Source organism: Pan troglodytes, chromosome 11, assembly GCF_028858775.2.
Source record: "Pan troglodytes isolate AG18354 chromosome 11, NHGRI_mPanTro3-v2.0_pri, whole genome shotgun sequence".
NCBI lineage: Eukaryota > Metazoa > Chordata > Mammalia > Primates > Hominidae > Pan > Pan troglodytes.
The window spans coordinates 87,404,660-87,417,104 of record NC_072409.2 but is presented as its reverse complement, the minus strand read 5'-3'; the positions used below and the strand labels follow the sequence as shown (position 1 = coordinate 87,417,104).

The 12,445-nt window shown below is 34.4% G+C and overlaps 1 long non-coding RNA gene across 2 annotated transcripts in view; it reads right to left on the bottom strand.

Moving 5' to 3' along the window:
• The window catches only part of LOC134807676 (uncharacterized), an 841,508-nt gene that overhangs the window by 196,383 nt on the left and 632,680 nt on the right, over positions 1-12,445 (bottom strand). The window lies entirely within an intron of this gene.

The following is a 12,445-nucleotide window of genomic DNA, read 5'->3' as shown; positions in this document are numbered from 1 at the left end:
GGGCTGGATTAAAAAAAAGTGGTACATATACACCGTGAAATAAAATGCAGCCATAGAAAAAAACAAAATCATGCCTTTTGCAGTAACATGGATGGAGCTAGAGATCATTATCCTAAGTGAAATAACTCAGAAACAGGCAATCAAATATTACATGCTCTTACTTATAAGTGGAAGTTAAAAAATGTGTACACATGGACATAAAGATGTAAATAATAGACACTGGGGACTCCAAAAGTGAAGAGGATGGGAGAGAGGCAAGGGTTGAAAAACTACCTTTTCGGTACTATGTTCCTATTTGGGTGACGGGTTCATTAGAAGCACAAACCTCAGCATTATACAATATACTTATGGAACGAACCTGCACATGTACTTCCTGAATCTAAAATAAATAAATAAATAAATAAATTTATAAGGAGCTGTTAAATACTTCTAGATTCAAAGCATGGAAGGCTTTTCTTTCCTCTTCCCTCCTCATGCAGTTCTTACTCTGACTCTACTCACTGCTATTTTACAGTCAGTTCTAACAAGCAAAGCTGACTTCCCATCCCACAAAATAAAAGATTCAGCAAATCACCAGGGAGTGAGAAATTCCTATAGACCAGCCAGTGAAAACTAATAGCAGGGAACTGAAGTAGGTGTGACATCAGCAAGGTGGCAGAATAAGAGTCTTCTACTCTCATCTCCCCACAGTGAACAAATTCTGATAACCACCCATGGATGACAGTACCTTTGTGGAAGTGTGGGAGTCAGGTGGAGAAGTTCTAGTTTGCCACTGGAGCAAAAAAATCTGAAAACAGACAAAGAGAAAAAAACAAATACCATATGTTCTCACTTACAAGTGGGAGCTAACTGATGAGAACACATGGATTCTGGGAGAGGAACAACAGACACGGGGGTCTACTTGTGGGTAGAGGGTGGGGTGAGGGAGAGGACGAGAAAAAATAACTATTTGGTACTAGGCTTAGTACCTGGATGACAATCTAATCTGTACAACAAACCCCATGACACTAGTTTACCTATATTATAACAATCCCACACAGATATTGCTGAACCTAAAAGAAAGAAACATTTTTTGAAAGTTCCCAAACAGTTTCAACCCAAAGAGAACTTCACCAAGACACTTTATAATGAAATTGTCAAAAATCAAAGACAAGAGAATTTTAAAAGCAGCAAGAGAAAAAAAGACTTGTCACATATAAGAAACATGCCGTAAAATTATCAGCAGATGAATAACAGAAACCTTGCAGGTCAGGAGAGTGTGGAAATATATATTGAAAATGCTGAAAGAAAAAATAAAAACTTCCTCTGAAGGATGCTTTATCAGACAAACTGTCCTTCAGAAATAAAGATGGATAAAAACTTACATAGATAAACTAAATTTGAATGAGTTCATCAAAACTAGATCTGCCTTGGAAAAAATGCTAGACTGTTCTTCAACTTAAAATGAAGGATGCTAATTAGTAATATAATAACAGAGGAAAGTATAAAACTCACGAGTAAAGGTTGGTATATATTAAAATTCAGAATACTCAACACTCCCAATAAAAAGTGGGCAAAGGACTGTAATAGAAATTTTTTCAATGAATACATATAAAGGCAACAAGTGTATGAAAACATTCTAAGTATTACTTATCATCAGGTAAATGCAAATCAAGCCACAATGAGATATCATCTCCCATCTATTAGAATGGCTATTATCAGAAAGATGAAAAATAAGAAGAGTGTTTTTGTAAATGTATTGAAAAAGTAAACTTTGTACACTGTTGGTGGGAAAGTAAATTAGTACCACCATTATAGAAAACAGTATGGAGGTTCCTGAAAAAATTAAAAATACACTTCCGTATGATCCAGCAATCCCACTTCTGGGTATACAGCCAAAGGAAATGAAATCAGTATCTTGAAGAGATAGCTGTACTCTCGTGTTCATTGTAGTGTGATTCGTAACAGCCAAGATCTAGAAATAACATAAATTCCTAGACATAAACAAATGAATAAAGAAAAGGTGACATATATATGATGGAATATTATTCAGCCTTCAACAAAAGGGAAATTCCTTCATTAGTGACAACATAGATGACCTAGAGGACATTTTGTTTAACAAAGAAGCCAGACACAGAAAGACAAATATTGTATATCACTTATGCATGAAACTTGAAAAAGTCAAAATCATAGAAACAGAGTAAAATGATGGTTACCAGGGGCTGGGGGGTAGAACAAATGGGGGGATATTGGTCAAAGGGTACAAACTTTCAGTTACAAAATGAATAATTTCAGGAGATCTAACATACAGCATGGTTACTACAGTTAACAATATCTATGATAATTGTATAAATAAAATTTATTAAGAGTATATCTACTATCTGAAGTATTCTCACCAGACAAAAAAGGTAACTATGTGAGGTAACAGATAAGTCAATAAGCTTGATCGTGGTAATCATTTCACAATATATGCATGTATTTAATAATCAACATTGTATACCTTAAATATTTATAATTTTTATTTGGCAAAAAATAAAGCTGGAAAAAAGAAATAAATACAATAATAAACATAAAATTGAAGTAGTGATCAACATTTTGAAACAATAAAGAAAATAGAAAACAGCAGTGATAGTTAATAAACTGATGGGAAGGGTGAAGATTAGCCAAGGGAAGGCTACATATTCAGAGAAAACAAATATTTTTAAAACAGACATATGTGGCCAAAATATTCTAAATATTTTGATAGTTCCTGTGGGCATCACTGACATATAGTACAACATAATGATAGATACAATGTCATATAATAATTGACATTACTTACTTACCATTTCTCATAATTGAACAAACAGGAAATGGTTTAGATAATTTCTACCACGTCACGGCTATTATGAAAGTTTGTCTATATGACATGTTAACATTTGTTTTTCTCAAATATATTAATAAAGAATTGGACATTGCAACCCATACATTAGTATTAAATAGAGCTACAGTATGAGAAAGAAGAAAGCATTCAGGAACAAAGATGGATTAAAAAAATTAAAGGAGAGTTTTCTTCTCCTTTATCTGTCTATGCGATAAAAAAATTTTACTTGGGGGAAATTTATTTTGGTATTTTAAATTTTCTTTCTGGATATTTGTTTGTTAGTTTTCAAGTACTATCAGAAGCATATAACTTTTAAGAATAAAGCCAAGGTCACTGAAACAGTTTGCAAAAAAAAACACCGTGTGATTGACTATCTACTTGGGGAGCAGCGTGTGTTTTTGTTGTGGGAATTCTCTGCCTTGCACATAACTACAAAACTCTATCTACTACCCATGTCTTTTTTGGATTTAGCATTAACAATTGGGCAAACAGTAGAACAAAAATTTTAAAACACTCTTCAGTTGTTTTTCACCCCATAAATCCAGACTTTCTTCTCTATTGTGCTATTTCTCAGAAAGGTTGCATAGGTTATTTCTAAGTAGACATGCATTGTATTCACTATCAAGTAGCCTACAATGTGCTTAAAAACATCCACACTTTTAAATTGTAACAACAAATCAAGAAAAAACTTCTACTGATATTCAACTGAAAAAAAAGAATAAGAAAAATAAATTTAAAATGAGAAAGTAAATAGGAAAAAATTACAGATTCATAAATCAAGAAAAATCAGAATGTATCATTAAAACGTTAGAAGAATAAAGGAGATGAGATCCATGATGTAGACTGAGCAGCTTAGAAGGAAGAAGCTGAATAAATCTAAGGTATCTTAAAAAAATACTTTCATGGCTGCTTATGACTTGGAATATTTTCTTCTGGGCTGGGGGAAAATGCATTTTTAAAGCCTTATATGTAAACCAGAACAGTCAATTTCCTGAGAACTACTGATAGAAAATAAAAGTATAAGTAGTCTTTCAGAGGCTTGTACTTCTAAAGTAAAGAGCTTGTAAGTTTAGTAACATATACATGTTTAATTACTTGTATTCCATATGCAGGGTTGGCTGCTATTACTAAAACACTCTGTACAGAGATTTGCTAAGATGAAAGCACACATAATAATTATCGTTATCACATGCTGAGTGCCCTCTTACACCACACTTCACAGACATTCTCTCTAATTCATAAAACAATCCTGTAAAATAGGAATTATCATTAGTCCCATTATATAAATTAAGAAACTGAGACTCAGAGAAGTTAAAAAACTTGCATATGATTATGCAGTTAAGTGATGGATTGAAGATTTACATCCACTTCTTTTGTATGGCTTTTAATACTTGACTCCATATGAATTAGTTTTTTGCATAGGCAGACATTTTAAAATGTCCTAGTTTATTTACTATGGGCTTACCTCATCATCATTCATAAAATATTTTTAACTCTCTATTTTTTAACGGACATTGTTCTATATGTTGAGAATACAGCAGCAATTAAGACCATGTTCCCAACATCATGGACCAGAAAATTAGCTATTACTCACAGAGGAACAGATCAGCAAATTGACCAGGGTCAGCTAATTTGTTCCCAAACTTTGTTTTATTTTTAACTTTTTGCTTTGGGCAGGAAACTATAAGATAGAGCATAATATGAGGCTTCAGCATGCAGGATTGCTATAACCACAGTGGTCCTCAATTGTGACTTGAAAATTACATGAAAAATACGAATGATAGACTGACTCTACACCGTGCTGTCACCTGGATAAACTTTATTCTTGGCCTGTAAGTCCCTCCTTCAGCCCTGACATTTCTCCAGGAAATTCTTTTTTTTTTCTCCAGATTTATGATGCTGTGTTCTCTCTTCCCCTCTTCATAACTCTTAAATTCCATAAGGAAACTATCTAATTAATTCATATTTTATAACACAAATGACTTAACACTATCCTTGGATTATATCTCTCTGGACAGTACTTATTTTATCAAATGGAATTGATTTATAATGGATTGGATTTAGAGATAACATATTGAGGCATGAAGATTCCCTATCTCCTTTATTCTGCTTAGATACGACTGGCATGTACAAAGTTACTCTTCCATAGCCAACTTTCAAGAAAGGCAGAGTCACACCACTTGAGAACATCCAATACTTGACATTATTTTTTGAAATCCAGTACAAACTGATCTGTGAAGCATAACAACAAGGCCGCTCTTCATGGTCTGCTCTTGTCCTAAAGCACAAGCAATTGGTGTGATGACCTCAATAAGTTACATAAAATCCACCTGCAGCCAGAAAAATTTGAAATTGAAGGATTTAAGGGGAAATGGAGACATCTTCCTTTCAGCGCTCTTGAATAGCAAAATGTCCCGTGATTCATCCTTTTATGTGAAGGGGTCTGACAGTGACTTTAGTCCAACAGCTTCCAGACAACTACTCCGCGTATATTAGACTCATATCTGAATACTTAGTGCAATAATTGAATTCCAATAACCTCTGCAAGCTAAATATATTGCCTTTATTCAAGGAACACTAGAAATTCACTGTAACAGTGCCCTTTGGAGTTCATAATTTGAGATGTCCTTCAAAGTAAGATTGCTTTATAAAGATGCCATTTTACTGCCTAAGTAACTAAACCTTCCTGGCCATGAACCAAGACAGAGTCATGGCATTTAATCTTATTATGCATATTCCACAGCTTCGTATGCACAAAGGTGTATTCTGTGGCAAGTTTTTCAATATCTATTGGCAAAATATTTGCAGAAATTTATTTTTCTATTTCTAGGAACTAACTGGATTGATTCTGTTTCAAGTGAAAGAACCAAGGACACACAGTAAAAGCTGAAGGCAATCTTGAATTTGAAATTAAATCTGAACTTTATGTCAGTCACATAAGTAAAGAGAAGGTTTCAGCAATTATTTAATACACTTATCCGGTTCAGAAAATAATCCATATTATTGAAGTATACATGAAATTTCCTTCAGCTTTGCTACTTTTTCTGTACCCAGTGAAATCTTTACATGTATACACTAATTGCATATTTAATTATAATTCCACTTCATCTTAGCAACTTTAAATTAAATGCAAAGACCCTAAAGTTGGCTACAGAGTAGAGCTGTGCCACCTCAAAACTCCATTCAACCACACAATAAATTCCTGTAATTATGTTTTTCATTAAACAAAAATTCCCTGAATTTTATAGGAATCTGTCAACATTCACATCAAAATGTACTGCAGGAACATGACTATTTTCCCGAACACTATATAGTATTAAATGTCATAGGCCTTATACTTTCAAGTCTTTTTGTCACATTACAGTTTTCTGCTAGGAGCTAAAATGGTATATGAGCTGGTTTTATAGCCAGAAATAATCGTGGCAAGGTTATATTTTTTGATATTTTATTATTTGTTGTTCTCAAGAGTAATAAGCAATTCCTACTTATATTTGGGAAGTCAGAAAACAGATGAACCACTTACTTGACAAATTAAATGTGAAAATAAAGAATAGACTGCAAATCTTTTAAACACTCATATTTTGATGTTAAAATATTGCATAAACAACTTTTCATTAAAAAACAAGAAATGCACAGTATAGAAGAAAAACTAAGAAAAAAGATTAAATTTAGATGAGAGGCAGTCAGCTATAATATCCAAATTTCTAAATTTTAAAAAATGACAATATAAAAATTAAACTGGCTATCTTCACATTAACAATGGCTCCCATGATTCACTGATACTTGATGAAATACTGATCTTTATATACAAATCAGACATCGAAAGAATGTAATGTAACTTTCACTACAGACTTCTAAGCCTAATCTATGAGTATGAATGTGTGCTTGTTAGCATGTGAATGTGTGTGAGAAACTGAAAAATAGTTACTAAGACTCACCTGTGGATGCACTTCAAGCACCTACTCCCCAAAATTGTGTGTTAAATTTAACATTTGCAATAATTGAATTCCAGTAACACCTTTGGATCTGAAAACAGGTAAATAGTTTTCATCAGATCCTGAAGGGAATTTGTCACCCACCCAAAGTGTTAGAAACCACTTCAAATCTCAGCCATTTGTTTCCATACAGTCACTTTTTAGTGTGTCATTCCATCTTGTAAGAGAGCTACTGGTCTTGCAGGTTGAGATCTAATGTTGACTATGACACTAATGTTGTTTTGTGCTTCCATAGTAGCTGCTCGTTATGTTTTTAGTACATAGTTATTGAAGCCAAAACTGATGGTGCAGGGGAGAACTGGATGAAAGAGTACATTTCAGGGAGATTACTATGAAGAGGACTCTATATTTTTTCCATTATTATTATTTTTTTCAGGTGAATATTTGAAAGCTATTCACTGTAACCCTGCTTTCACAGATTTTAAGATTTTAGGAAATGGTAACACAAATTCTCAGAATGTTCCATGAGAAATATCTGAAATCAATCTGCACAAGGAATCAAAACATCCAAATTCAAATCCCAGCTTCATCTCTAGTTGAGGGACAAAAGGCAATTCACTTAACATTCTGGGCTTCTCACTCTCATTTTAAAAAGAAAGTGGTTTGCTACATGATCTTTAAACCCTGTTTTTCAAATTTAAAATGCATTGCAGTACTATTCACAATAGCAAAGTCAGGGAATCAAGCTAGATGCTCATCAATGGTGGACTTAAGAAATGTGATACAAATACATGATGGAACACTACTATGCAGCTTTTAAAAGAACAAAATTATGTCCTTTGCAATAACCTGGATGCAGCTGGAGAACATAATCCTTCATAAACTGGTGCAGAAATAAAAATCAAACACCAGGCCAGGCGTGGTGGCTCACGCCTGTAGTCCCAGCACTTTGGGAGGCCGAGGCAGGTGGATCATGAGGTCACGAGTTCAAGACTAGCCTGGCCAAGATGGTGAAACCCCATCTCTAAGAATACAAAAATTAGCCTGCGCAGTGGCGGGCGCCTGTAATCCCAGCTACTTGGGGAGGCTGAGGCAGGAGAATTGCTTGAACCTCGGCGGCAGAGGTTGCACTGAGCCAAGATTGTGCCACTGCACTCCAGCCCGGGTGACAGACTCCGTCTCAAAAAAAAAAACAAAAACAAAAACAAAAAACAACAACACAAAAAAACCACATGTTTTCACTCATAAGAGGGAGCTAAAAATTGAGTACACATGGACATAAAGATGAGAACATAAACACTGAGTACACACAGACATAGACACTGGGGAGTTTCGAAGAGGGGAGGTGGGGGCAAGGGTTGAAAAACTAACTTTTGTATACTATGCTCGCTACCTGGGTGACAGGACCACTCATACACCAGACCTCAGCAATATACAATTTACCCATATAACAAAGCTGCATACACAATACACCTGAAACTAAAATAAAAACTGAAAAAACAATTACAGAAATCTTAAGAATACAAATAGCTCTTATTTTGGATAGATAAGATAGGAAAGTACATTTTTAGAATTATCTTCTGTACAATTTGCATGGAACATCCCAGGTCTCCTAACACACATTAATTTGGATGAAGCATTTTGTATATATTATAAAATTAATGACTAAAACACACTAAAATGAAAGAGTATATAATTATCCTCTTAACCTTGAAATACACACACACATACATATCCCCCCACACAGGCACAGACATAGACATGCAGATCCTCCTCTACTTACAATGGGGTTATGTACTGATAAATCGATTGTAAGTTGAAAATATTGTAAGTCAAAATAGATTAAATACACCTGAACTCCCAAACATCAAAGCTTAGCTTAGCCTACCTTAAATGTGCTTAGAACACTTATATTAGCCTACATTTGGGCAAAATCATTTGGCAACACTGTACGCTCATAGAGTCTCAATTATTCACCCTTGTGATTGCATGGCTGACCGGAAGCTGCAGCTTGCTAATGCTGCACAGCATCACAAAAGAATGTTCAACTATGTATCATTAGACAGAGAAAAGATCAAAATTCAAAAATTTGAAGTATAGTTTCTGCTAAATGCATTATCACTTTTGCACCATGGTAAACTAAAAAAATCACAAATAGAACCTTCATAAGCCAAGGATTGCGTGTGTGTGTGTGCGTATTCTTCAAGCGCATAACATAAATACTAATTTACAAATAATATAATTTTGAATAAAGATCATGTACAAAACAAACTAATGAAAGCTTTGCCATTATGCAGATATTCCAGAATAACTGAATGCAGATATTACTTAAATAATCAGACACAAAATTAGGGTATAACTTGAGAATAATTCTTATGATAATTAATAATAGTCATACATTCCCATAGTTTTTAGGATTTTTTTGAAGCATTGTCACATACATCATTGTTTAAAACATCACAAGAATACTTCATAGTAGATATTGCTATTTTTTTCCATAGGTTATTGGGGTGCAAGAGGTACTTGATTACATGAGTATGTTCTTCAGTTGGGATCTGTGAGATTTTGGTGTACCCTTAACAGATAAGAAAAATAAGCATAAATTCTTTTCAAATGATATTTCAAGCTCACCCAAAACAGTAGAGTTAAGATAAGAAGTGGAGTCCCATGACTTCTTCTAATATTTAAGAACTGCAAAATTGTTTAAATCACTTTTGCAAAAATTGTAACAGTGAGAAAATTATGATGGTGACAGACATCTGACTTAACCAACTCCATCTTGCCTTTAACCCCCAAACTGCCCCTGGTCATTCCTGGGCTTGGGCCAAGCTAACTTTGGGAGAATTTCAGTTTATAGTTTAAATTTTAATAGCCTTTCCCCAAATTAAATTGCCTTTATAAAACAAATAAAACGACACAAATTTAGGGTTATGAGACGGGCCTGAATTTTGCTAAAATGTAGGAGTATTTAAATGATTATTAGCCCTTGTTCCAGAGGTCATAAGATTTGTAACGTCCCTAGTCACTCCTTTAAGTAACATCACTATTATAGAATCTAAGATTGATCTTTTGAGTTGTCTTTTCAGACTTCTGCATTTCTGAAACCAGATGACTTCACTGGATGACTCCACTGAGACCCAAGACTCAAGACCCGACCAGTCCTGTGGCCCTCACGTGTAAGTGGATTCAGCCCATGAGTACCATTTTCCACAACCTTATGATTCCATTCCCCAACCAATCAGCAGCAACCATTCCCTAACCCACTGTCCACAAAACGATCTTTAAAAAACCCTAGCATTCAAATTTGCATGGAGGCTAATTTGAATAATAAACTCCAGTCTCCCATTTAGCAGGCTCTATGTGTATTGAATTCTTTCTCTATTGCAATTCCCCTGTCTTGATAAATTGGTTCTATCTGGGCAGTGGGCAAGATGAACCTTTTGGGCAGTTATATTTTCATGATTAGAAGATCTTGCACACAGATAAACAGCAAATTTCAAATCAAGATAAAATAGGTGCAATATGCATTCATTTCTTCAAAGTGAAACTGTATCAATAAATGCCAAGTAGCACAAGGCAATATGGAGCCAATGATTATCAAGTTTTTATTCTTGAGGAATTAATAATCTTACTGGCAAGACAAACTGTGAGCAGATTTTCACCCAGCAGCTATGGGAACACAAAGAAATGGCAGCTTTTTCTGAATGGAAAATCTGATTCAGGCTTCCTAGAGAAAGTGACAGCATATGGGAGAAACAAAGGCTCTCTTCTGATGATGGAGAAAAAGGAATTCCTGGCAGTAGAAATAGCAGGCAACAGTGCAGGAAAGTACTTTAGGGCAGAGTACATTCAGAAGGTGCTGAAACTTTGATGTAGCTATAATGAGATATTAATGGAAGGTAATGGTGCAAGATGGGGCTTAAAAGGGTAATTTATACATGATGAAGAAGGGTCTTGCTGCCAGGCTAAGGGTTTTAAACCACATTCCAAAGGGGAAGAGTGTCAAAAGCATAAAGACTAATTCTGAAATGGCTCTAGACTGCTGCATGGAGTTGAGGTGGGGAGGTGGGTAATGGGGTAGCAGATCCAGATTCAGATTGCCTGTGTGTCTCAGCAGCTGTCATTCATTCTCTAGCCAGATTTAGGTAACAGATTAAATTTATCCAATTAATCTTTGCCTGTAGATTTTTAAATTTCAGACTATGCGCATTGTGCAATAGCTTCATAGTTAAAGATTAACAATTATGTAATGATATTATAGAAGGTTCTTTATTTTATACTGTATAACTATTAATTATTAATCAGAAATAAGATGTCTCTTACAAGACTCAATTTATAACATGGTAGTTTGTGTTACCAGGAAAAACAGTTTCCTTGCTGTTAAACAAGTCCATGTTTCTAATTTTAACTTAAATTAGAAAAATATCCTTCCTTTATTGGTCATTATAGTTATAAATTCTGCTAAAACCAACCACTTCACTCTACGTACAAAGATCAATCTTTGCCTTCCCTAGGTTTTTGGTGAATGCTAATTAACATTCCTCAGTATAACCTTAACTGTGACTTGCTAGTTATCCCTGAAGGACAACATTCTATTTTAAGAAAAATATGTATAAATTCATGGTTGGTTTAAATGCAGATGTAGCCTGTTCTTGAAAGTTAGTAAAATAGGTTAAGCTTAGGTTGTTACCCCAGTCATGGTATTGCACTAAAAACTCCAGGGATGCCATCACATAAATGCATGGTAGAAATAATGGATTTAAGATAAGATAGAATAAAGATCGTAAGATTTATTTTTGTAAGATGTAATTATTTGAAAATCAATATTTAAATCATAAGAGCTCTTTTTTTTTTGTTTCTACAGCTACACAGTATGTGTGAGGTTCAATCTGACTATCCATCCTTTATGGAAATGCTACATTACACATTAACTCAAAGGCTGAGAATCCATTAAGTCAAGGTGAGAATCCTGAGAATTAGCATCATCAATTGTGAGTTTTCTTTTCCCTTATTCTAGGCCTCCACGTGAGGCTTTCACTATTGTCCTTAGTCTCTTAGCACATGATAAAAATATATATTTCATAGGAATGGTTTAAGGAGATGCCTTTCTGAGGGAGGGGTAATGACAGAAAAGTACATTCATTTTTTATTAGTATTAAGGAAACCATATTGGTCATTCATCACTGACAAAACAATACTTTGTTGCTGGCTGTCTATTATACTAAACTGTGAATCCATGAAAATAAATTTCTGAAAATAATAAAAAACATATAAAAGTCAAATTTGAGCAGTGATGGAAGTAGGGTGGAAGTACAATTTAGCAAGAGTCTGAAGATTTTTAATAATTGTGTTATTTTGCACGAAATATTATATGATTTTGCTCAAGCCACTGGCTTAATATATTTTAATGAATCAAATAATGACAAAAACATAAGGGCTGCCAAACTGAGAGGCAATATATAACAATAAAATTAGTGGATCTGGCTCTTCACTGTTGGCTATATTCTAGGCCCATTTCAACATTCAGATTTAGCTGAATTATTTGGATTCCCTAATATTCCTTTTCCAGAAATAATGATGAATTGGCTTAGGGGAGAAAAGAAGAATGGTATAGCGGGAGAACAACAGTCAAGAATCACCATTCATACTCCTGTCAAGAATCAATCAG